General features: G+C 35.6%; 1 protein-coding gene across 30 annotated transcripts in view; it reads right to left on the bottom strand.

Moving 5' to 3' along the window:
• Positions 1–27,954, bottom strand: part of PTPRD (protein tyrosine phosphatase receptor type D) — a 1,234,877-nt gene that overhangs the window by 1,099,411 nt on the left and 107,512 nt on the right. For 29 of the 30 annotated variants that reach the window (XM_071802225.1, XM_071802223.1, XM_071802231.1 and 26 more), the window contains exon 3: positions 26,578–26,643. The exons of the other annotated variant lie outside the window; for it this stretch is intronic. The gene's annotated coding sequence lies outside the window, so the exon portion shown is untranslated. The remainder of the gene's footprint in view (positions 1–26,577; positions 26,644–27,954) is intronic. 30 annotated transcript variants of the gene reach the window in all.

The following is a 27,954-nucleotide window of genomic DNA, read 5'->3' as shown; positions in this document are numbered from 1 at the left end:
GCACATATACTACACTGAAGCAAAACAGTTAAATTTTCTTTAGTATAAAAAACTCATCTTAGGGATGCAGATGAACTATATCCTTCATTGGCAGAACAAATTTCTCTACCAAAAGCAATTTTTGTACTGTAAATGAACAGATAGAGATTACTTTTATTTTTTGCCCTTCTTACTGATTGAAATACCCCACCCACACTCTTTGAACACTTTGAACATATACTCTCTGAATACTAGAAGATGTATGTTTATGTATAGAAAATCTCAGGTTTAAACCTGCTTTTTCTAGGGGAATCCATGTACCATTACTCAAATTGTTTGGGAAAAAGAATCCATAGCAAATGGATTTGGTTTTTGGGTGAAATTTTAAAAGAATTCTATGTTTTGTTTCATTTTGGTTTTTGTTTGCTTGTGTGTTTGTTTTAATTAAAGAAGGAACTATTCAAACAGGCTGCTGATACAAAGAGATTCTAGTTTCTAATAAAACCTACCATATAACATACAATTAGCAGTATCATTCATTACAAATAATTTCACTGGTTCACAACAATTTTTAGAAAAATACTGAAATAGATCAGGCTTAAAAACACCATTCTATGTCTCACTGTCGGATGCTGGTGTAGTCATTTAATTATAAAAAAGCCATGTACAGTTTCAGAGGAAAACATATAGCCATATCAAAGAATCTGTTATTTTGGGGAATGCCAAAAAGGGGCATTAATTGACTTCAATATTAATGACAGAGAAAAAAAATCAGACAAGTAAGCTACAGTGAAGTACTACATTGTCCAATTACTACCTACAAAAACCTGAAGTATTAAAGAGTGGTTGGTTACTTCAAACATTCATAAATTAGGATATCAGTTTTGTCAATCAATTAGGATATAAATGCAATATTTCTAGCACTCTCTTATCTTCAGCTCCATGTCCTGGTCTTTTTAACTCTGTTCTCCCCTTGTTTTCCAATCCTGCAGGCTCATTCCTTCCCTAAATCTGCAGCTCTTTCAATGATAAAGTTATGTTTGCCTTTTCCTTCATGAGCTGAGTGAAAGAAAATGGAATAAGGAAGGAATATGGCTCCCAGATTGTCCTTACAATTTATGCAGAAGGTTTTGTCTCGGTACTAGTCTTGGTGGCCAAGGTACACCTTACTTTCTGAGAGTATAGTTATCAGTAGGATGGAGGCTTGAAATACGTAGAAATTTCACTAATTTTCAGTTCATTCTGCAAGGCACAGCAAAAAAATGCATGCTGCCATTATGATGTTGCATTTAAAGTATGAAAGGAGTATCAGTGCTCATTGGAATAGGCATTTGAACATGTTAGTATCAGAGAAATTCTGAATTATTGTGGAGGGAAAGCTGGGAAGGTACATTGAAATTCAGCAACAATTCTGGAAGGCAGTAGGGGTGAAACACTGAATTTCCACCTTCACTGATGCTAAACAATGTACTCCATAGTACAAACACAAATGAGAAAGCCTGCCATGCTTCCAGGCTTTCTAGGGCACAAATACAGCCTGGAAACAATTTTCTTGAAAGGGTTACAGAGTCTGGCAAAACTCTGAATGAAGTAAGTAAGGATGACTTGCAAGTACAGTACAGTGGACCTGCAGAGATAATCTGTTTTAAAGTAGAAATAACTTTGAATGGGCAATTTCTCTGGTGTTTCCAGCTAACTGGCAATGAGAAAGCTGCCAAATATCAGTATCAATAAACAGAAAAGTGCTGAAAATCACACACTTTCCTCCCTAGTTGATTCACCTGTCCAACTCTTACACTGTCATTAGAGGGCAGGCAACCTCTGTCACATTTACGCTCTCTTCCATGTGTTGTGAAACAGGAATAGCGATATTTCTTCACTGGAGGACTCAAGTCATTAGTAGCTGCAAAGTATGGTGACATCTGCTCATGAAATGTACTATGGCAATACAAAGTGTTGTTATAATGGGAAATGCATTACGGTCTTCACACTTAAAAGCACTTTCGTGTGTGTATTTTAGACACACAATTTTGAAAACTGGTCCATTGTGTCTACTAGTGGACTGCAGTTTATGATTCAACAAAACTGGCAGAGCTAAATCTACCTAAGTTTAATAAGTCACAAAATGCAGTTATGAAACCAGAGTCAAATATTTGCTACAACTTTGTCAAAGCTTCCAAATACTTTCTTCAATATCCTATTTCATTTCTGTTTTATAATAGAGCTTTAGGTGTCATAGACACAGTCAACAATTTTTACAGTCATATAGAATAACTTGTTCTGTGGCAGCAAATATTTGTTATGCATTTTTATGAGTCAACATTTCAGGAGACAGGGGACTCAACTCCACAGGCAAATTTCAAGTGCTTTATCTTGCCCATAACTGTTTGTTCAGTTAAGGGGGAGGGGCAGGGAAAAATGGTAAAAGTCATGAAAGTTATGTGTGCAATCCAGAGGATACATACACCAGGAAAAGGACTAATACAAAAGTTAAAAAAAAACAAAAACAAAAACAAAATCATCATTGTCCAATTTGGACACAAGGACATGTTTATCATTAACTTAAAATGAAGATGTAGTTAAAAGTTCCAATTGTTTTCTCACCTTGGGAAGCAGTTCCTTTTATTCAAATGGTAGCAGGAAAGAGTTACTGAAACTTTCCTATTGTAGCAATATAACTATCTGAAACCCAGCTACAGGGGAGTACAGTAATAAAAACTATTTTTAGCTGAGTTTATTATTGGTTTGAAGCCAACATTGTCATTCGAATGATTTATGCCCACACATTACCTGAGACAATATTTAGTTAATAGCTGTGGACACTTACTGTATTTTACACTTATCATGAACTTAGATTATTTATAGCTAAAGATGTAATAGACGTTTTGCTCAGCAAATGTTATTTCTTAGATCATTCAGCCTAACCAGGTAAATAAACTCTTTTTCTCAAAACATTACACAATTAAATTTCTAGGTTCCATTGCACTACATATTGCTGGTTCCACTTCATGTATGTTTCTTCTGATGATTCAGATTGTTTCTGAGGCAGTAATTGCCCTAATCATTCCTGAATGCACTGAAGTAAGTAGCAGAAGAGGCATGATAAAACACTACTGCAATACTCCTGTGTTGCAAATAATTGCTTCTGTAGACAGAAGGTATCTATGTTCTTTCATGACTACTTAGGGTTGAAGGAGGATTACTCAATAATTTCCTAATTAATTTAATTGACACAGTAACAGGAAAATATAGAAAACCATTGTATCCCTAATTGTACATTCATCAGAAAACAAGAGACAAGGACTTCCAAATAAGACTGATTAAAAATTTACATCAAAAATCTATTTCAAATTTCCAATTTCCGTCTCTTCTCCAAAAACAACCAAAAACCAGACAAAAGCTGGAAACTGAGATAGAAAACCAAACAAAACAAAAAAACAACACTGAAAAAAACCACAAAACCAACCAAAACAACAAACAGACAAACAAACAAAACAACAACAAAAAATCAACCTATTGAACAAAGAAACTCCCAAACAAACAGCCCACCAGCATGGATATAACAGGATAATAAGACAACAGGACAAGAGGAAAATGTCACACAACCTTCCTCTTGCATTTTTCTTGAGAAAATCTTGGTATATTTTATTGTTAAAAACTGTTTTCCTTCTCCTTTGGGACACGTATTTCTGAATCACTTTATTCTTAAATTATGGTTGTAGCTCTTTCATTGTTTCATGCTGACAATTGAGAAATTACTTATCTTTAAACCATTTACTTTTTTGTCAAGTGGTGATACTGTTCCCTGCATTATGCTATTTATCTAAAAGCTTTTAAGATTGTACCGAATTTATATAGAACATTTTTATGAAAATGATACCAAATATTCTAAATACAGTAATAGAAGGCTATAGTTCATATTTTTGAATATTTTAAACATTTTTCCTTCAGTTGTTAGTAAATTTTCTCCAAATCATAAATAAAGAATTTTATGAAATTCTAAGCTGAAGAAACAAAGTTTTGGAGAGTTCAGTTCTGTTCAGATTATTGAATGTGGGCACTGCCCCACATAGTATTTTCATCCTTAGAGCCACTGCAATCATGATGTAGCTTCACAGACTACAGACTCACCTTATTCTAAGTACCTTCTACAAAAATGTTATCTAGCTTTGATGCTCCAGCCTCAGCTACCTGACTGTTACCATAAATTTTCTCAATCTTAACACCATGTAAAACAGTCTATCAAAACCATAAAATATTCATATTAAATGTATCTCACAGGGCACCACCAAAAAAAAAAAAAAGAGAAAAAAAATTGTTCAAATGCACTTGTACCTAGCGTAAAAAATACATTTGGAAATATTTATTCCATTGTGTTTTCTCTGAAAAGAGAGGTTTGGCTCTGATGGTTTGCCTGCTGCATAACTGCCGTTTTAGCATACCAGTAAAGAGACATTTACATTCTAGGAACCAGTTGCTGGCACATTATTAAAGTCCAGCTCAGCAAAAATATAATGTTCAAAACGGTGCTTAGGGACATGGCTTAGTGGTGTATTTGATTATGTTAGGATAATGGTTGGACGCTCTGATCTTAAGGGTCTTTTCTAACCTAAATGATTTTGTGTTTCTATGATTGTACAATTCTATGTTTCTAACAGTTCATTTTCACCTTATTGCATTTCTGGCATATGGATCATTTCTGGAAATATCCTATTGAAGGTTAAGAAGGGTGGGGTTTTGTTTGTTTCTTTGCTTACTTTTTGGCAAAGTATGGTTATTGTCTCAAGAAATCCTACTCAGTTTATCCTGGAACACCATGTAAATGCAAGAAATAATATAAGCTTCTTTAATGTAGATATTTTGCAGACTGTCAGATTCATAGACTACATGAATAACAGTTATATTGCATTAGAGAGGGGTAGCATGTGAATAGGATTATTTTTAATATAGATAATTAGGTCTCACTATTGCTTAACTCAACAGTACCAAGTCCAGCGTAGCTAGCCCAGGAGACAAAGCTTAAGCTGGCTAATTTATTAGTCACTCTTCCAGCTGTTTCCTCCTACAAAAACTCCTTTCATTAAGGATCTAAGTTCCAAGCATCTAGCTTTGTATAGTAGCAGAATCTGGAAAAATAACTGTATACTTTTTGGCAAGGCCTCAGCTCCTTGGATCAGAATCAGAACAGGAAATCTGGAGCACTAAGGACAAACATTCACACTGCATAAGACTTTTCACATAAACGGAGACAGGATGGAATGAAAAGGCCAGACCTTTTAACTAAATGAGCTGGAATACACAGTTCATTTCCACAGGATATTCAGCAGCTTCCAGGGGAAAATAAAACCCACTAGTGTATATGAAAGCAGGGAAGGGCTATGTAACATTAACAGTTTCTATAAAAAATCCATATTTGGAGTAAATTCAGTTCCCATCTGCAGTATCATGAAAAGTAATTGCATTGAAAACCCAGCTTTCAAAGCTATATTGCAACCCTTGTTAAATCCGAAGTACAATAACTACATATAAGGAGTTTAACTTCTCAATTTTCAGGTAACAGTAAAATTCTAAAATCTAAAACTATTTTTAAATAAGTCATCAAATTCTTGTAAATAATACACCATCAGAGTGAAAACTTCAGTCAAAAAAGAAGCTGAACAGAAAAGTAAGGAAAGCTGAGAGAAGTCCCTGTCCTTAAATTAATATACTGTGTGCAATTAATATATACCAATGCTTTGAATACTTCCTCACTTGGGTTTAGTTTGAGGATACTGACCAGCACCAGGTAACTGTCCAAATAAAACACATCAACAAAAGCAGGATTGAAATAAAGGATAAAAATCAGTCTGTTCAGCTCATTTGAAATACAAAAAAGAATACATATTATTTGAGAACAGAACAGAAATCTTAGAAGAATTCCATAGATAAATGATACTATTCTGCTAATAATAGTCATTTCAGCTCAGACATAATTGTAAAAATTGGACATTGTAAATGAAAGGAAATTATTTGGAAATAAGATATTTGCTTAAAAAAATCAATTTTTATTCCTTAAATTTAATATTTTGCTCATCAGCACACAAAAGCTACCATATCTCTGTGGAATTACAAACAGGTTCAAAATTCACTTGTCTAAACATTCAGAGTGAAGAGATTGGTAAGCATGCTCTAAAACAAGAGTTACAGACTTTTGGGGGGTTGCAAATCTGTACTTGTTAGTTTCCAGATTTTTTTTTTTTTTGAAAGAATGTCTTTCAAGACATATCTGTTTCTAATAACTCTCTTTGTTGGAGTCTTGCTCTTTTAGCAAAGGGAAGCATGACAACTCATGTTCAAAGAACTAGATACATTTACAGTCTTCTCCAGTCTTTCTACTAAAATAGTGAAATACCTACTTACAAGATTAAAATAGCCCCCCATTTTGGAACATAGCACAATGAGTCCAGGTACATTCATGTCCTGAAACAGTCAAGCAAAAATAAACAGCAGCCAGCCACAACTCCACTGAAGAAGGTAGAACTGATAAAGATGGTATTCTTTCAGACAGCCTTTTCCACACTTTGCACATCAAAGTAGACAAAACCTCGAGTGATTCAGTATGAGTACTACCATAACTGCTGCACATGAACTAAATTTCAGAAATCTAAATTCTAGATCCATTTTCTTGGTACAAAAGCTATTGGTTAGTTTAATCACAATTGCACTGTTGTGTTCTGAACATCACTAAGGAACAAGAGTTGTTATTACAGCACTCAAGCCACATACCAGAATTCCATTTCCTTGCTATCTAATTAAATGTGAGTCTATTTGATAGTTCTTTCAAAATTAGTATGAGAGTCCGTGGATTTTACAGAACTGACAAGTATTACTGTTAGATCAGAAATGTTGTTCTCAGGAAAAAAAGAGTACAAAAATGCAAAAGCAACCACAAAAAACTTTCTAAGCTTCTGAAATCGCGTGTAAACAGAACACACATTCACAGAAAAGTGCCAGTGATGAACTTCACTGAATAGAATGGTCTTGGAAAATTATGAATACTGAAGACAGTGTAGCCTAGGTAAATTTCAAAGTTTTCCCAAGGATTTCACCATGAAGAGAACTTGTCCACTGAGACAGTTTGTCCTCTAGGGGGGACTTTAGAGAGGATTCATAGGACTAGCAGCTATAGCTTTATGAGCAAATATCCCATATGAAAAGGTCTTTGAAACCATGTTTCTACCCTAAGAGAGATGAAAGTAAACAAAGGAGCAAATAACTGCACTGGAAAGAACCCTAAATAAGCTGAAAGTTGCACACTCTGGTGTGTCTTCTGTTAACAAATTACATATATAAGCCAGATTAACCCATTTTAAGTTGTTTTGTTTTGTTTTGTTTTTTAATGAGAGCAGTATTTTACAGTGAACTTGTAAAATTTTCAGTTTGCAACTTCACAATTCAAAGACTGGTGAGTCACACTACTAGTCATTCTTTATAATATTATTGCTTGAGATAAAACAAACAAACAAACAAACAAACCCCCAAGCGAAAGGAAGGAAGGAAGGAAGGAAGGAAGGAAGGAAGGAAGGAAGGAAGGAAGGAAGGAAGGAAGGAAGGAAGGAAGGAAGGAAGGAAGGAAGGAAGGAAGGAAGGAAGGAAGGAAGGAAGGAAGGAAGGAAGGAAAAGCTAAACCAAAACCAACAACAAACAACACACAAACACACAAAACCCATTATTGTTCAACAGAACATCATGTATTACTGAAAGTACAACTAAAATGTATGTTATATAATTTTCGTTATATGCAAGTAATGACTGAAAGATGTTTGCTAGTCACAGCAGCCACTGGTTAGTTATATGATATGTATTCCATATTCTTGAATGGAAAGATGCCTTGACAAAGGTAAAAAACACATTTTTGCCATCAGAATTTGCTGCTCGGGCAATTCCTTTACACCTTTACATCACTGCTATAAAGTACTTGCCCCTATTTCTGAAGTGATCATTAACACCTATGTGAATGACCATAAACATAATCAAATTCTTACAGGAACAAATGTTTTTGGATGGCTGGTCACTGCAAACGGTAGTACAATTAAGTAAGATGCCTTCAGTCCAACTTAACTGCTGAAGTCTCTCCACACCCATCTATGAGTTTCCTGGAATCAATATATCTTAATCAGTCTCTCATTATTCTTTGATGGCTTTTGATTTTTTTTTTGCACAACTCTTTAGAAAGTCTCTTGCCTTACCCTGATACCACATATGACTCATGAAGCTATATTCTTGAAGCAATAAAGTATTTCAGCAATAGGCATTCTATATTTCTGAAATTATGGTATTTCTAACTGTAAGTTGGAGGTGAATATAACAAATCTCCACCCTGAAGAACAGAAATTAAAACCACATATCATTAAACTATGAATAATGAAATAATACAAGAGAGCCAAAATTGTAATATTTGCCTACTAACTGACTCCAGCTTACTTCTGTACCCTCATTTCTTACACATAAATCAATTGTACCTCATTTGTGCTATCCCGTTCAGATTAGAATATGAAACTTCTTCTGAATCCATGGTAAAAAATTATGATAATTTCTGCACTTTGTGGCCCAAATACATTACCATCTTCTGGAATATTCTATACACAGTTCACAGAAATCTAAAGGGAACATGAAAAATATAAGTGTTTCTCTGATAGATTCAACGGATGTATTTCATTGCAATTTATTTCAGAATTCATGAGGGATTAATTAAATTATAGATCACATGGGTAGCTGGCTCTTTGTTGCATTACAGATGAAGTTTATTTTTTAAACACTGCCCTGTTTACTGCTTGGTACATTCAGTTGCAAAAATCCACCCTCGAAATGCTTGAGAAAATATATTTCACTGAGACCAACTCACTATCTTAAATTAGTTTCTTGACATAATAGTGGCTCAGATTTTCAACTGGAGTGGAGTAGATATCCTTTTATGACAACACTAAAACATCATTTCACCTCTTTCCCAATCAGAACTGTATTCATCAGGAGCACAAAAAATATAGGAATTATCTGAAATGTGCAGGTATGCTTTTGTTAGACCAAAGCCTTCCTTTTGTGAGGGCACGGACTGGGCCAGTTTCACAATAGGTAAGAAGTTATTCACAGATAGTCAAAAGTTTTTATACTGTGATTTGACTTATCCTGTGATTTTTTTTAAAGGAATGGGAAAACGAGGTGAAGACAAGACATCCAAGAGTGCTGATGATACAAATAGAATATAAACAAAATGGAAACAATCAAGGAGACTCACATAATGACCCAGAATTGCACTAACAATGAAGTGATAAAATGGTACATGAAATTCACTGTCAGGACAAACCAAAAAATTATTCGGGAGAAGACAATGCAAGTGAACATCCACAATCATACATTTTATGTAGTATATGACACACAGGGATGATTTAAGCAACAGTTGCTGAAAATGTGCTCAGAGTTAGTGATGGTAGACCAAATGGAAGAAAATTTTACAGTATTCTGTACTTTAAATAATGTGAGTAGTTCTGGTACTTCCCACTATTGAACACGATACAGCAGAATAAAAAGGTGGCAATTGTAATCAGAGGTACAAAACAACTTCTGAGTAAGCAGAGAATTTTTGTCAGATCTCTCATACAAAATTCCCTTAGAGATTTCTGCTACTATTCATCTAGGAAAACAGAAAACAGAAGGGTGATATGAAAAAATGCTATTAATTTATGAGTAGCAAGGAGAAGGTAAAAAGAGAATAATTACTGACTATGTTTTGTTACTCAGGAACTGAAGGTGCTCAATAAAGTTATGAAGCAGTATAGCAATATGGCAATGAAGATTTCAGAGCTTTTACACCACATTAAGTTTGCTGGAAAGAAAAAAAAAAATCGTACTGTCAGATGCTTCAAACATCCTAACAGAGACAATTCCTGCTGTGCTCATCATGTGGAAACGTAACAGAATAACTGTTTCACTGATTTTTTGTGAGATTTTATAGTCTTCATAAGTTTCCTCAAGAGAATTTAAGACGGTCTAATTCAAGAAAAAAAATAAGAGCAAACAATTGAGTACTACTCAATTGTTTGCTCTTATTTTTTTTCTTGAATTAGACCTCTTAGACTACTTACAGGTGCCTTCCTAAACCTTGGGCTTTTATGACTTAAGTTATCTTCCATTTCTTCCTCACAATGAAAACAAGAAAAATGCTGTGTAAGATGCACCACACTGAGGACAAAAAACACATCATGTCTCTATGCTTTGTAATTTTTTTTTGCTTGCAGCTATTGTTCTATTTCCTGCTGACACTGCATTTTAAACGCTCTAATGATACAATTGTTCTTGAAAACTGCAGGGAAATAGACACCACAAACAGCTAATTGGTGCCTCTGATGAAGCTAGAAACACATCTTGAACTTTCTTCTTGTTTTTGTTAAAAAGTGAGTGAGAGGGATTTGCTGTTATTAGGCCATATTAAATGCTCAGTAGCTGACACGATTTCACTCCTCACTTAATCAATGTTTGTAATATACCTGTCACTTATCAAGTATCCTGTGCAGTTATTGTACTATAGTTGTTGTTATGTATCACCCAATTTTGTATGCCCTGGGGGCAACTCAGTTTAGGGATTCTGTGTAATTTTCTGTTTACTTTCAGGTTCACTGCCATTCAAAATGTATCACAAAATACAGGTCTGTTATCAAAGTCCTTTTGTTCTCTGCCAGTTTTGTATTTTCCTGGCTGCTTGGTTCCCCATGAAAATTGGTATATAATCGCCTTCCAAAGCTGTTCAGCCTGTTCAATTTTTGCCACCTTTCCAAGGTTTTTTTAATAAAGGTAAGAAAATAATTCCATTTGTGACACTATCATCCCAGTCATCTACTGTGCACTATCGATTTATACATAACTAAAATCCTAAGTTTTCTCCTTTCCTTCTCTTACAAGATTTACTAAAAATAAATGCATGTAGTCACTTATTACTGAGTTTTTATTGCCATCTAAGAGTCTAGAGAATTAAATATACTTTTCCTCATGTTTTTATTATATTACATAATATTTCTCTGTAGTCCTCCATTCTCCTTATCCCTCGTAGGCTTCCCTTCCATTCCTATAAGTTTCCTAGTTCTGTATCTGCTATCTTACTGTTACAGCTCCCTTCAAAAAAATGTTCTGATTTTTGAACCAAGAAGCAGAAGTTTTTACACCTTCATTAAAGAGTCATTAGTGTAACCCAGAAGTTTAAATTTCCATTAGAAGATTACAGAGAAATGAAGATGTGCAAATGTCATATTGCTACCTTTATGTAGGCTTTTAGCATATAAAGCATAGGAGAATACATAACATGTAGATGAACTTAGTGATTCCAGACAGATAGATAAAAGTTTTCTTAATCTAATGTATTTTAAGATTAAAATCTTCTTACATCTCTTCATTAAAAATGCACACTTTTATATCACAGGTGACTTAGGTAACTGTACATCTGCATTATAACATTGCTTTAAATACATAGCTGAAGGTATATTAAAAAAAAGTATGAAAGCAAAGAGTTAGTTTTCAAAGTACATTAAAAAGAAATCTAACAGACTATGCTATTGTATATCTTGACATCGGATTATTAACTCAACACAGTATGGTTCTATTTAGAGTCTTCAAAATTTATCAAATGAGACCAGAATTCTTTACACCGTAGTATTATGAGTTTTGTAGAGTGAACAGGAATACACCCTAGGGAAGGAAGATTTTAGATACAATGTTTGCTTCTTTGATGGTTGCCCTGACTTAAAAGGGGAAAAAAAAAAAAAAAAAGTAGTCTTCCACATCTTTTATTTTATTACTTTTTTATGGACTTAATAAAGAACAAGTATTCTGTCCTGGGGAGACATTCAATGGTTTATCTCACTTCAAGAAATGTACCTGATACCTCCTCGGGATGAAGGGATGAAGAAGATTCAGAGAGATAAAAGACAAAAAATAGCACTAAATGGAACCTGCAGTTATTTTTGGGAATAACAGAAATGTTTCAAGACAACTTTTTGAAGGTAAGTGATAGAAAGGGCTGTACATATGAAAGATGTACACAGGAGGGAAATTAGGGTGACATTCCCCGATTATGAAACTGCCTGAAGTGCTCAATAACATTGTTTTATCATTCAAGAATGGCTGCTTTACATAGTTTGAAAATTTGTGCTTTCTAATCTTTCTATAACAAGCAAAGCACGACACAAGGCCCTGTCTTTTCCTCAGAGGGTTTGTGCAAATCTTTCTCATTTTAGAAGAAGTGCAGGAAAAGTGTCCCCAACTGCAAATTTGACATGTTAATTGATAAAATTACAGATTTTAGATATTCAACTTTTCTGTCACAGGGTGCAGTTACAAGGAATCATTATTTGTGAGGTCCAGGTAGGAAACAATATTTCTACTTTCTACTTCAAAAAGTGATACGTAAATAAAATTTCCTACACAGAATCATAATTAAAAAAAAAAAAAGAAAAAAAGAAAAAAAAAGAACATATATTGGCAATTTTAATATTAGCTTAACTATGCATTTTACCAGACATTAAATGCAAAACAATTAAATAAAAATAAATTACAATTTTCAGAAACAACTAAGATATGTGTCTGAGAACATGAAACAAAGGTGAAGTTTACAGTCATATAAAGTGGCCATGCAAATACCTTAAATTTGCATGATCACACAAAACATGTTCAGCTAGGTAAACTTTTATATGAATTGCACATAACCACACAAAGGAGTCACTAGTTTTTATGCCTCATAACCTGAGAAAATCTTGAAACTTGGTTCATAATACTATCTTTCACCCTAATTGGTAGCAAAGACATCTCTGAAATTTCTGTTTTATAATTTAGAATAACTGACTATATTGTACTGAAGTTAGTTTTGCAGAGTAATTAAATCTTCAACATAAATTAACCATATAACCTATTTGCATAAACGGTGCAACTTTGGAGCACACAAGGGACACACTGTTATTTCATCAAAAACTTAGTGTGCTCAATGCACAGTGATAAGGCTTATAATGTTATTACTGTTATCATGCCCAAGACTGTGATATAGCCAAGATAACTCAGTTGAGGGTAGTTGAGAATGAGTGTCAAAATGGACTCCCTGATTATTTTCTCCAAATTCTCCCTTTATCTTTAAAATGTGTGAGAAATAGTTCTCCTTCTTTCCTAGTGTTCAGTTCTTAATTTTAGCTGAAAATGGGTTTTCATTCATTTTACCTTACCTACATGCTCAAAAGAATCAGAAATAAATCTCTGGCATTGTACTGTCATCTTCAAGGCTAGATGGTAGAGTAAGTGCTGTTTAAAAAACAAACCCCACTTTTAATTTTCTGACTTAAATAGCACATAATTCTTGGCTAAAAAACATGAGTTTTTGAATGTGTTACTTGGAACAACTGAGAATATTTTGAAATACTAGAAGCTTTCAGCTTATCAATGGCAAGTGGAAATATAGATATTTAACATTAGTAGATTCCAATTCAATTGATTCTTTTTCAGTAGCAAAATCTTTATTTGGTTACAGACCTTCTCATGGTCATTCAGGATTTTGTTCCTTTGCTCTTGGAATAAATAAGAATTTCTCATAAACTTCAACATGTTCAAAATAACCTGTTCAATGTAAACCAGATCTGATTAGTTCACTTCATGTGCTTATTCTCACTCAGTAAGCCTTTACATGTTTTACCCATCCAGATTCTTGCCTGTCTTTGTATACCTACATAAATTTATCTTTCAAGACGGCTTTTATTTACACTTTCCAACTCTAATTCATATTATAAAAAACACAGTCAGTCATAAATATGTATTATTAATCTGTGTCAAAACCAAATTACTGTCTCATGAAAAAAATAAGTAGTTGTTTTGGAAAAAAGATTTGCAGTACAGTTCTTATAGGTTTAGGCTATCCCTCTCATTAACACTGAAATAATAATATTGTTCCTATTCATCTTAATGTTGCCAAAATCTTGAATTAGGTTTATTAGATTAAAACAAACAAGCAATCAAGCAACCAAACAAAACCCAACCAATCAAACAAACCAAAACCCACCAATCTTTTGAAATCACTACTGTAACAGGGGTAGTAACGACAAAAAGATAGTTCTTTAGTGCAAAAACGGAAGAAAATTAATACAGCATAGTAAGCTTGCAGAAATGTGCTTGAGATAAATTTTCTAATGGAGCATATAAACCTTTTTTTGATCAGTACAACAAAAACTGCAAGATTAATGTAGTGGAAAAATTCATATATATTGTTTTTATCCAATTAGTGTGAAATGTCTTAGAAGCAGAAATTAAAAAAGAACAGTGCATCTCTGCTGACTCAGAACATCCCAGTGGTACTCTACCAAGAGGCAGTTCAGCTGTGAAGTTCCTCTTTTTCTCCCACTACTTGTTGATATTTTCCTCTGCATTAGCCAATGGACAGATATGATATTTAAAGTACTAAGGAAGTGAGGTAGAGAGAGAGAATTTTCCAAATTAATCAAATAATAATCACATTTAGTGAATACTTCATAATATCATCCATTAAAAATTAAAACTTTGTCCATGTATTTTGCAGCTTTTCTGTGTCTCAGTTAACATTTTGCATGACCATGGCCTTCTGTTGTGCTTGTTCCAGGAACCTAAAATATCTGTTGTTTTATGAGATGATGGAGAATCAAAGTTTTTCCTGGGATTATGGGTGACCTGTATGAATGATCTAGTGGTATGTTTCAGCTTCCTAGCATTTATTTTATCTTTACCACACACACAAAATTAAAAATAAAAAATAATAATTAAAAAAAAAGCAATTGCACAATGTAATGTGTAATGCTCATTAATATTGTTCAAACAGTTAACATCAGGTATACAAGACAAGAAAATTTCAACAAAGGAAAAACACCTAGACATGTGCAGAATGTGTGTATAACAGAAAAAAAAAGCCACAAACAAAAAATAAACACTTCAAAAGGGAATTATATTTTCCAGGTATTGAATACAAAGAAAGGGGGCAGTGTTAATTTATGAATGCCAGTTAAGTCTCAATGATTTATTCAACTCATGTCCAGGTTCATAAAAAAACGCTCACGGAACTCAAGACATTAAAACCTTTAATATCTCACTTCATTTCATTCAGAAATTTTAAATAGCTATTCAATTCTAACTTATTTCACTCTGTTTATTTAGTATTGGGCCAGATATTTGCATGATTTGAAGACAACAAAATACTTAAATGTGCTTTAGTTTTAGTCTATTTCACTCATAGTCCTCTGTATCCGTTTTTCTATGAATCTGCTTCCTATCTCATAAACATTCTGCATCTTTCTTAATCTGCCTGAAAGATCTACTTCTTCAGTTCAGAAAATACGTGGCTGTCTACAAGTAATGAGTTAATATTGTAGTGTAACTAATTAACAACTAATAAAACTGTCTCAACTGTAGACGGATTGAAAAGTTGATATAATATTTAATATTAAAGCCACTGAAAAAAATCAACTTATTTGGAAACAAACAAACAAACAAACCAAAACAACACACTTCTGTGAAGTCCACAAACATAAAGTTCAACTTTCAAGTACCAAAAAGCTACAAAGCAACCTAAAGCATTCTATCCTGCAGATTTCACAGTTCTCTTCATTCTCTGCTTTTTAAGGATTAATAATCTTTATGTCTTGTGCAGCACAGGGAACACAGACTATGCATAAAATAGACTGAATTTAAAAATAGATGGTGTTGGTGTCCACACAAGTCTGAAACTTCACCTCATTCACTGTTTTTCTCATAACTTAATTGTCAGAAATACTCAATGTCTTTTAACAGTATGGGCTCTCCCTTTCCTAGCAACGACTTCAAAATTACCCTGGTACCTCTTCTCCCTCAATGCACTCTAACCTTAGGGGTTAAAATCAACACATAGAATATTCAACAGCACTCTCACAGAAACATGGTGCAATAGTTAATCAATCAATTATCACAGATAAATTTCTTTTGACCACCTCACCTGGTTTAGCAGGTATCTTTAACACATAACGGCGTTTGTACCAGAGAAAGTATCTGTAGTTATAACTGCTACAACTGCAGCTACACACAGCTGTAGCTATGGACTGTTCAGTGGTAAAGAATTGGCTGTATGGTCACATCAAGAGAATAGTTGCCAATGATGCAATGTCCAGATGGAGATCAGTGACAAGCCACGTGCCTCAGGGGTCTGTATAGGGATCAGTACTATTTAATACCTTCATCAACAACATAGACAATACGATTGACTGAACACTCAGCATGTTTATGTACAACACCAAGCTGAGTGGGGCAGTTGACATGTCTGAGAGATGTGATGGCATTCAGAAGGACTTGAACAAGCTTGAGAATTCATTTGAATTCATAAGGTACAATAAGACCAAGTGCAAGGTCCTGCACCTGGATTGTTGGAACCCCACCTATCAATATAGACTGAGGGATAAAGGGACTGAGAGCAGTCCTGCTGAGAAGGACTTGAGGATATTGATGGATGGAAAACTTGACATGAGCTGACAATGTACACTCACAGAACACAAGAACTACCATATCGCCGGCTGTAACAAAAGAAGCATGATCAGAAGTCTGGGGAAGGTAATTCTGCTCTTCTGCTCCACTCTGGTGAGACAACACCTGGAGTACTGTGTCCAGCTGTGGGGTCTTCACTAAAGGAAAGACATGGACCTACTGCATGGGTCCAGTGGGGCCACAAAAATAATCAGAACACTGGAACACATCTCATGTGATAGCAGGCTACGAGAGTTGGTGGTGTTCAGCCTGGAGAAGAGAAGGTTTTGGACTTTCAGTACCTAAAAAGGGCCTACAAGAAAGATGGGGACAGACTTCTTAGCATAGCCTGTTATGACAGGACGAGGGCTGATAGTTTTAAACTAAAAGAGGGGAGAATCAGGCTAGACATGAAGAAGAAATATTTTACAATGAGCATGGAACAGGTTGCTGAGTGAGACAGTAGATGCCCCACCCCTGGAAACACTCAAGGCCAAGCTGCATGGGGGGCCTTAGCAACCTGACCTAGTTGAAGATGTCCTTGCTTATTGCAGGGCGGCTGGACTAGATGATGTTTGAAGGTTCCTTCCAACCAAACTATTCTATGATTCTGCAGAGGTTAGGAACTTACAAACTTTTGAGGACTTGTAGGAATAAAGGAAATAACTCAAAGACAACATACATATTGCTCTCGCTTTTCTGTCAAATATTCTGCTTTACTAATCAGCCTCTCCTCTTTCTCCATGTGGTACAGTCTGTGGTGTAGAAGGAACTCCTCACAAATTGCCTGTGGTCAAGCTACAGGAGCAAACAATAGGATAGCACAAAACTCAACATCAACCAGTCCAAAAAGGACTAAAGAAGGACAGAGATATTTTTATTTATTTTAAAGAGAACCTAAGAACTTTAGGTCTGAAAGGATGATTTGCATAGCCAGATATGAAATCCAAATATTAATAAGCAAAACTATTATTTGTTGCTCAAGGATAATATAAGGTATACAAGAGTTAATAGCATCAGATTTATCACTTGATAGGCCTATTGCATAACTAAAAATAAATAAATAATTCCATGAGTCAGATTATCTACTTTGCTATAAAGCAAGATTTTATTAATTTCTCCATATGGCAATTATTTTAAGAACCAATAATTTAAATCCCCATGAAGGAAAGTGCAAGACAAGCTAAAAAGCAAAATCATAGGTTTTGTTCACTTCTACTGACATCTTAAGTTAAAAAATGTAGAATGCACTGAGCCCAGAGGTTTGGGTACAGGTGCCAAATTCAGCATGACATTAATATGCTGTGAGAAAGGTTACAATCCCACCAACACCAGAGTAAAGACAAGCATACAGAGTACTACATTTAGCAGGAAGAAATCGTAAGCAAAATGGAAGATCAACAATCACATAGCAGTCCTATCAAAACCTTTTGTTATAATGGATCACAATCTGAATACCTCACTACTGCAAAACATCAAATGACTTTCTGACAGTGTCATCTAGGAAATGACCTCTATGTGAAAAACAAACAGCAGCTATTCAATGTTGTTTCACACTGGAAAAAATGAGATTTTTTTGTACTATTTTTTTCAAAACAGTTTTTAAGTAAAAACAGAGCAAAGCTGAATTACAGGAGGTATGAAGCACCTAGCCTCTTAGCATAGCTTGAAGTAGCTGATCTTATGTAATTTAGAAGAGGAAAGATCAGGAAATTCTATATGCTTCATTGTCCTTCACACACACTAGGTAGTTAACACTGTTCTATTTTTGCAAGACTAAATAACAAAAAAATGGCTTAAATTTTCAAAAAATAATTACATTAGAACTAGGAAGCTTATACCTTGAAGACAACGAAGTATCTGAGTAGACTTCCAGAAGACATTTTCAAAAAACAGATAAGCAATACGTTTCTTAGTTGGAATCCTTGCACAATTGCATTGCTACCCTGCAAAAGTTTGGATTCAAGGTGATTCTCTCTAAACACCAATACGCTTTTATGGTCATGACATAGAATTCATGTGTTCTTTACATTTATCCTCCAATAAGCCAATATGTTCTAGGCAAAACCAAACCAAACCAAACCAAACCAAACCAAACCAAACCAAACCAAACCAAACCAAACCAAACCAAACCAAACAAAAAAACCCCAACAATAACAACAACAACAAAAAACCAACCAACCAACCAACCAAACAAACAAACAAAAAAAAACCACCACAACCAGCAGCTGTTTTTTTGCCCCCCAGTTTTCCAGCAGTTAGAGACAATGCAGAACTTTGTTGTGGGATTACGTATAGACTTACATAATTTACATACAAAGTTCTGAATGAATAAACTAATTCAAAGAACTTTTGATTTATCAGGAGAAAGACATTTAGTTCCGTCTAGTTATTTGAGAACAGTTTGTGTGCAAGATGTGAAAAACCCAGCAATTCTATTCACTGTGGAAAAAAATTCTCTGAAGTATTTTTCCTGTGCGTAATTGCAGTTAGAGTCACTAGAATTCTATTTTAAAATGCACTTAGCCTAATTCAGCCATTGAAATATCATAGCTTTTGCCCATTCTAAGAAAAGGCAAATATCTCTTCTGAAGTGCTATGGTTTTGAAAATAGAAGTGGATTCTGAATAATCATGTACATTAGCATTCTCAATTATGTTTCAGAAGTAAAGTGAGAGCCTCTAGAAATCCATTCTATCCAAAATAGTTTAGAGGCATTGAAAGATACTACTCCAGCCTGAGATAATTTATTTGCAGTTACATTCTGTGCTAGTTCTGAGACAGAACATATATATGTATATAAAAAGCAGTTATTATATATGTAAACATATTAATAACTGTGAATATTTTCTCCTTTTCTGTAAGTCAGAAAGTGTAAGTTAGTAGACTATGTCTACAGCACACCCAAATTTTACAGCACAACATGCAATATTGCAACATGGTATGCTGCAACATAAAGTCCATTTATCTGGGTAAGTTAAAATGAAACTTTTAATTAATTGTTAGGACGAAGAATGCAAAATTCCAATTTATGAATTAACATCTTCTACTTGCAATTGTAGTAATAATGTTACCAGAAAGCTACAGAGAACTTAATCATTAACAAAATCTGCAAAGAAATGATTTCTGCCTTGTCCTTCTGATAATAAAATTTCTACTGTACTGCTTACACTAGAGTAACTGTAAAACTGAAATAAGAACAGGGAAGTTGAAATTTTCACTCTCTCATATGGATCATTAAATCACAGAGCTGTTTTAAAAACAATTATAGACATAGTATGAATTATTAGGCTTGCTTCCTGGTGCTGTACCATAAAGAATATGGGCTTGATATGTCTGAATTTCAGTCAGACAACCCGTATCTTCTACAGGTACTCACTTTGAAGATTTGTACGCAATCTAAGAAGCATAGCCTTAGAAGTCCAAAATTTCTCTCATGAAGACATAGTCTGACATAAAGTATATAGAACTCAGAATTTCACAAAATAGTGCTATGTGTGTAATACATGGACAAAGAAACATAGTTACAATGCAAAGATGATCACTGCTATTTAGCCTAAAAAGACAAATTAAACATACTGGAGATGAAAAGAAAGTGAGTCTAACAATTACATTGGTTAAAAAACAGAATCAGAAATCCTTCTTCTTAACTAGTCTCAATTGAAACAACATGTTGCGGAGAAAAGAATATTTGTTTGCCATTCAAGCCAGCTCTACTTCTGGATCATCTTCACCCTAGGGATCTCATTCTCTTACTTTGTGTATAAACAAGTTGTTTCTTCATGGTACTTACTAAACAGAGTTAGTGAAATTATTTGGATGTTTATGCCATTCATAGTTCAAAGGTTTTTTTATTTTCAAATATTTTCCCTTTTCTCCTTCCCAAAGGTATTTATAGTTTACCTGAAAACAAAGATTCCATGGAAATCACAAAACTTTAAAAAAATTTGAAGTGAAGAAAAGTAATTTTAAGTTAAACTAAGCTTTTGCTCTTACAAGTATTTAATATGAATAAATTAATAATTTTGTTGTATGAAAATGTCTTATATAGAAATGCATTTGAAGAAATTTGTTTGGTCATGTCAAACTCATAGGAATGCTTATTTAATTTAGAAAATTATGTTTTAGTAAGGTTTGATAAACACCAAAATGCTGAAAAGATGCAAATCAGTTGGAGTCCTTACATCATTTATCCTTTTTGTGGTATGACAATTGGTGCAAAGACTACCACTTTTTAAAGTAATTTATAATCTTTGTTCACTCATGTGGGTATAGATCTCATTTGTGCAGCTATTGCTTTTAAATATTTTATCTTGCATGTGATGGAATTTGTTTTATCATTATATGTATACATTTATATCACATGCCTAACAAAATATAACTACCAAAACATCAATAGTTTCTGGAGAAAAAGCCTAAGTTTGACTAAAAACTAATAAGAAAAGCAGTTGTTCATTTCATGACAAAAAATGTCAGAAGAGTCCTGATAGTGCACTGTACTGTTGTGTGAGATACAAAGTAATAAAATTAAGACATTCTGAGGATATTTTCATACATAGTTGAAAGACTTCAGATTCCATTCCCAAACAGAAGAAAACATAGAAAACCTTTTCAAATTAAGGACCTTTTTATAAAGTTATCACACTTCTCCACAACCTTTTCTTGTTTGTTTTTTCCTGGACTCTCTTAATTGTGTAACTCAGCCTACAAAGAGAAGGTTTTAGCAATAGAAGTGTTTCTTCCCTTGTCTTTATCTCTTATGACCTGAACAGAAACTTATTCAGGAAAATGTTGCTTCACCTAAGTCGTTGTCACCTGAAGTAACTTAAGATCATAATGTAAGATAAAGTTCTTAGAAAGTCAGACAGTGAAGTTAATTAGAATCACAAGGATCACTGTTCTTTATGAATTACCCCAGAATACACTATATAAATAGACTTTTCTTATTCAGTAATACCTGATGCCATGTTTGATTTCTCTTATTCTTAAAACTAAACTAAACTAAACTAAACTGAACTGAACTAAACTAAACTAAACTAAACTAAACTAAACTAAACTAAACTAAAATAAAATAAAATAAACGAAACTAAAATAAAATAAAATATAAAATAGATTCAATTTTGCACTAAATTTGCCACCGAGAAGAGCCTGGCTTCATCTTCGTGATGCTCACCCTTTACATATTTGCAAACATTAATGAGATCACTCCTCAGTCTCCTCTTCTCCAAACTAAAGAGACCCAGCTCCCTCAGCCTTTCTTCATAAGGGAGGTGCTCCACTCCCTTCATCATCTTTGTTGCCCTACGCTGGACCCTCTCCAGCAGTTCCCTGTCCTTCTTGAACTGAGGAGCCCAGAACTGGACACAATATTCCAGATGCGGTCTCACCAGGGCAAAGCAGAGGGGGAGGAGAACCTCTCTTGACTTAATAACCACTCCCCTTCTAATATACCTCAGGATGCCATTGGCCTTCTTGACCACAAGGGCACAGTGCTGGCTCATGGTCATCCTGCTGTCCACCAGGACCCCCAGGTTCCTTTCCCCTACGCTTCTCTCTAATAGGTCATTCCCCAACTTATACTGGAACCTGGGGTTGTTCCTACCCAGATGGAAGACTCTACACTTGCCCTTGTTATATTTCATTAAATTCTTCCCTGACCAACTCTCCAGCCTGTCCAGGTCTTGCTGGATGGTAGCACAGCCTTCTGGTGTGTCAGCTACTCCTCTCAGTTTGGTGTCATCAGCAAACTTGCTGATCGTACACTCTATTCCTTCACCCAAGTCAGTGATGAATATATTGAATAATATCGGCCCCAGTACCAACCCTTGAGGCACTTCACTGTATACAGGCCTTCAACTAGACTCTGCCCCATTGACCGTGACTCTCTGGCTTCTTCCCTTCAGCCAGTTCACTGTCCACCTCACTACCTGATCATGCAGTCCACACTTCCTCAGATTAGCTATAAGGACGCTGTGGGAGACTGTGTCAAATGCTTTACTGAGGTCAAAGTAGACCACATCCACTGCTCTGCCATCATCTAACCACTTCATTGTGTCTTCATAAAAACCTATGAGGTTGGCCAAGCACAACTTCACCTTGGTGAAGCCATGCTGACTGCCCCTAATGACCCTCTTATCCTTGATATGCCTTGAGATGGTACCAAGGATAAGTTGTTCCATCACTTTCTAGGGATGGAGGTGAGGCTGACTGGTCTACAGTTACCCAGGTCCTCCTTCTTGCCCTTTTTGAAGACCGGAGTGATATTTGATTTCCTCCAGTCCTCGGGCACCTCTTCTGTTTCCTAAGACTTGACAAAGATGATGGAGAGTGGTCTAGCAATGACCTCAGCCAGCTCTCTCAGCACCCGTGGGTGCATACCATCAGGAACCACGAATTTATGGATGTCCAGATTGCTTAACTGCTCCCTAATCCAGTCCTCATCAACCAAGGCAAACTCCTCCATTGTCCTGACTGCCTCTGGGGCCTCAGCAGTACAGGACTCCTCAGAACAACCTCCAGCAGAGAAGACAGAGGCAAAGAAGGCATTCAGCAACTCTGCCTTCTCTGTATCTTCTGTCACCAGGGCACCCACCTCATTCACCAGTGAGCCTACCTTGCCTCTAGTGTTAGTTTCATCTACCATGTATTTGAAGAAGCTCTTCCTGTTGTCTTTGACTCCTCTCGCCAGGTTTAATTCTAAGGAGGCCTTAGCCTTCCTAGTTGCCTCCCTACATCCTCTGAAAACAGCCTCATATTCTTCCCAAGTGGCCAGCCTCTCCTTCCACGGTCTGTAAACTCTCCTCTTCCACTTGAGCTTATCCAGCAGTTACCTGTTTAACCAAGCAGGTCTCCTGGCTCCCTTCCTTGACTTCCTATGTGTTGGGATGCTCTGATCTTGAGCTTGGTAGAAGCAATCCCTGAATGCTAACCAGCTATCTTGGGTCCCTTTACCTTCAAGTATCCTTTCCCATGGGATTTCCCCTAGCAATAGCTTGAAAAGGCCGAAGTTTGCCCTGCTGAAGTCCAGGGTTGCAATTCTGCTAGCTATTGTGTTCCTGCCACATGAGATCCTGAACTCCACCATTTCATGATCTCTGCAACCAAGGCAGCCCTCAACCTTTACCACTTGAACCAGACCCTCCTTGTTAATGAGGATGAGGTCCAGCAGTGCACCTCTCCTAGTTGGCTCCTCCACCATTTGCATCAGGAAGTTATCATCAATGCACTGGAGGAACCCCCTGGACTGTGGCTGGCTGGCTGAATGGTCCTTCCAGCAAACATCAGGGAAGTTAAAAACCCACACGACAACCAGGACCTGTGACTGTGAGGCTGCTCTCAGCTGCCTATAGAAGGCTTCATCAACTTCCTCACACTGATCTGGTGCCCTGTAATAGACACCCACAACAGTATCACCCCTGCCTGCCTGCCCCTTAATTCTCACCCATAGACTCTCAACTCACTCCTCATCCACCCTTGGACAGTACTCAACACATTGTAGTTGCTCTCTCACATGAAGAGCAACTCCACCACCACACCTGGCTGGCCTGTCTTCCCTGAGAAGGACATAGCCATCCATGACCACATTCCAGTCATATGAGCTGTCCCGCCATGACTCTGTAATTACCACCAGATCATAAACAACTGACTGAACACAGGTTTCTAACTCCTCCTGCTTATTCCCCATGCTGTGCTCATTGGTGTACAGGCATTTCAGGGAGAGAATTGAGCACACTGATTTCACCCTAGGGGGATGGGAAGCCTCCTGGTCTTTATAAATTCTAGAGCACTGTCCCACTGGTGCAAGCCCAGCTACAACCCCATCTCCCTTTGAATCTAGTTTAAAGGTCTCCAAATGAGCCCTACTAATTCCTGTCCCAGCATCCTTGGAAATGAGAGAACTTCAGTAATGTCTCCATGTTGTTGTTTGACCTCCAGTCAACGGGAAAAACAAAAAGAAAAGCAAAACCAAAACAAACTTTCTGGAAAGCTTTCTGTAATCACATGACTAAAGCAAAACCAGCTTACTCTTGAGGTTCTCTGTTATCTTAATTACTTCAAGAGTTACTACACTTGCACCATGTTATCTTTCCACTGCAAGTTTAGGTTATCATTATTCTCTCATCTCACTATTTCAGGATAGTGACAGAACAAAGAAGCTGTGCCATACTTTGTACTGTCAGTTACTTGAAACAGACCATATTTATCGGAAATCTGCTGCTCTACACATACGTTCTTTTACAAACATTGGCACTAAGGAAGAAAAAAAAAAAAGGACAAAGAAATGCAGTTACCAAAATGCTGTCCTGCCTTTCTACACATCACATTCTCTGAAATAGTCTCATGCTTACATAAAACAAAAGGATATTATAATATGCTTCAGAAGTAATATTCTGATACCTCAGAAGATCAGATAAAGAAGTTGTTGAGCACACAAGACATTTTATCATTTAAATTGTACTACACTGGGACAAATTTGCATCTGTTCAAAATTGTGTATTGTTTGAGTAACTTCGTTGATACTAAGACAACTAACAAGTACTATGTCACTGTGGATAACCATTGACATTTAGTCTGGGTTCTTAAGGTGTTAAAATAATTTTCAGCACATTAAGTGCTAGATAAGGGTGATGTCATAAAATTGGCCCTTTTTCTCACATTCAGTCACCTACTTATGATTCCAAATCCCCTTCTTCAAAGTTAAAGCCAAATACCATGAGCATTTCTGGCAGCTCTTCACACATGAGAAAATACAAGAAAATTTGAAAACTAGAAGAGTAGTTGATTCCTTACAAATATCTTGAATACTGATTCTTATGATATCATTTCCTACAGGATACAAGCCTGCCAGCTAATTTTCCTTTTTTAACATCTTCCTGGTAAATTTAAGTAGGTGTGGAACCCATCTGAATTCTATAATGAAAATGGTAAAATACGTTGATCTAATTTCATAACGATAAAGTAAATATTAATTCCTCCCAAAATCTTTCCTGCAGTTCAGTACATAAATATAAGTTAACATCCTTTAGAAATATTTGGTAATATTTACTTTGATCACAGCTCTTACATCATTGCTATTTAGTTGCTTGCCAGCCATGAAAGAAAAATATACAAATATAGGTGCAGGACACAATAACGAACACCTTTTAACAATTGTAACCAAAATACCATTTCATACGTCTTCTTTTTCAGCATTGAGAATAAATGTATTTCCTGTTGCTCTTAGGAACATAAATGTTAAAAAATCTCAGCAAAAATTCTGATGTTTTCTCAACAGTGTCTCTTTTTTACCATATTTGTGACATTTAGCCCAAATTCTTCACTTTATTTTACTAGTGAGTATAAATCGAAAGTTTTCTGGAGCTACATTCACTGTATTTTAAATGGTTCAAGCTAAAACTTACAGGACCTGTTGCATAGCAATATTGATCTTCTCTAAGAGACAAGTTGTCACATATTTTAAATAAATAAACCAAATCAAGTAAAGATTTTATTAGCATTTCAAATTTTCTTACTGTGTTTTGACTACTAGATTCACTTGTTAAAATAATGGTAAGTTTAACCGTAATGTAATGCCATATCCCAATACAGTGCTTCTACATTTATTTGGATTGTACCTTAGAATTGTTGGGTTTGGGCTGTATTTTTTTTTTTTTTTCCAGTTTTAGACTCTGCTATGTACCAAGTGTCAGGTAGGAATAATAAATAATGATAAGCAATTATAACAGTAGAAGAGTTACACATTAAGTTTTCCCCTTCTTAAGGATGAAAAAAAAAGAATATTTTCTTAGGATAGGATGTGATAATCTGTTAGATCTAACTGATTAATATTAATTTTTCTCAGATGGCAAAATTTTCCTCTCTATTACCCTGAAGGCCGCCTTCTAATCAATTCATGCTAAAAACAAAAGCAAAAAAATATTTTCAAATGCACTGAAATTAAGGCCTAATTTATGGGTCATATCGGAAGAAGTAGAAATTAATCCTCGGTAAACAGAGACTATGGTCCATATTTATAAACATAAAGAGTAATTTAATTTATCATAAAGTGAAGTGATATTGGAAACTTTACTTAAATACCTTGATCTTTTGATGCTTTTCATCTACTGTAGATGAGTTCTCACACCCACTCTAAGAAGCCTCTGCCTGCAAACAGGACACACATTGAGATGAATAGTTGCAAAAATATTCAATCTACCTTTGTATCCTAGAAACCCCTTGAGTCAGCACTGCACTCTGTAAAGAGCAAAAAGTAACTGCAGTGCCAATCCACTCAAATAAACTTTTGGAGACAAGAATGTAATCCTTCTTTATGACCCAGCCAACCTGTGCATAGATATGTTGGTATCGCTCACCATCACCTCATGACTACCCTTTGCATCTCACTCTCAACCTTACCTAGCACCTCATTGTAACTTAGAACTCCAGTTTTTGCAGTTGATTGTCTTCTTCTGTCCTTTGTAAGCACTGCTAAAATGAGTCACATCTTTTTCAGGTGTGCGTAAAATTTCCCAGCTTCTTTCCTGTTCCCCCTGCCCCACCAAGTAATCCCAGAAAAGCTACACACAGCCCATTACAGTTTCTCAATGCTATATTTCAACTCCTTCACTCTGAGTTGCACCTTTTTCCCTTCAGCTGTTCAGTAGCAATCCCTTCAAGAAAACTCCAAATAAACTAGATATAATTGACATCTGCATACCCAGATATACAACTGAAATTCTTCCTTAACCACAATTGGGGAACTTCAAGGAAGAAAAATCACTCCGCTTGACACAAGTCTATCAAGTCACAGTCTGTCATCTTTTCCCTCTTCTCTCTTTTCAGAACAGGTCCTAAATCTGAGGAGAGAAACCTGGATGCTTCTCCAGGCTGACCTTAGAACCACAGTCATTCAAAAAACTTCAAGTGCATTTAGGAATTCCAGTTCCACTCAATGGGCCCTATTAGGCCTCTTTCTGACAGTATGAATCCCATGCATCCAGTCAGAAGATTTTGTTTCAAAACTGCTACTATAAATATTCCTACTTTCTACAATTGTTCATTGCATACAAGGAACTAGGTATTTTTTAAAAAGGTCAAGTTTGCATTGGCTAAACATAACTATAAAACCATCAGTGACAGTTCTCCCTAAAACATCTGTAACATCTGTAAGTCACATATTTCACTAGCTAGGATAAACCCTGATAAACCCTGCCAACTGTTTGAGACTGTGTGCATATTTCACATCAGAAAATAAAAGAAAACAAAATGCACCAAAAGAGAAAACCAGACAAAAATAACAAAAAAACCCATCTCCAACCTCCCTGCCCCATCCTGCTTCCCCATCCCCCCCAAAAAAATCCTCTATCAATTATTGTAAAAAGTCTGTTTGTGAAATACGTCGCGGGTCCTGAATACTGATATTGAAGTTCATCACAAAATTAACAGATCCTTTGAGAAAGCATGAACAGACAAAAA

This window comes from Patagioenas fasciata, chromosome Z (assembly GCF_037038585.1).
Source record: "Patagioenas fasciata isolate bPatFas1 chromosome Z, bPatFas1.hap1, whole genome shotgun sequence".
Lineage (NCBI taxonomy): Eukaryota > Metazoa > Chordata > Aves > Columbiformes > Columbidae > Patagioenas > Patagioenas fasciata.
The sequence above is the reverse complement of the archived record's forward strand: the minus strand, read 5'-3'. Positions and strand labels throughout refer to the sequence as shown.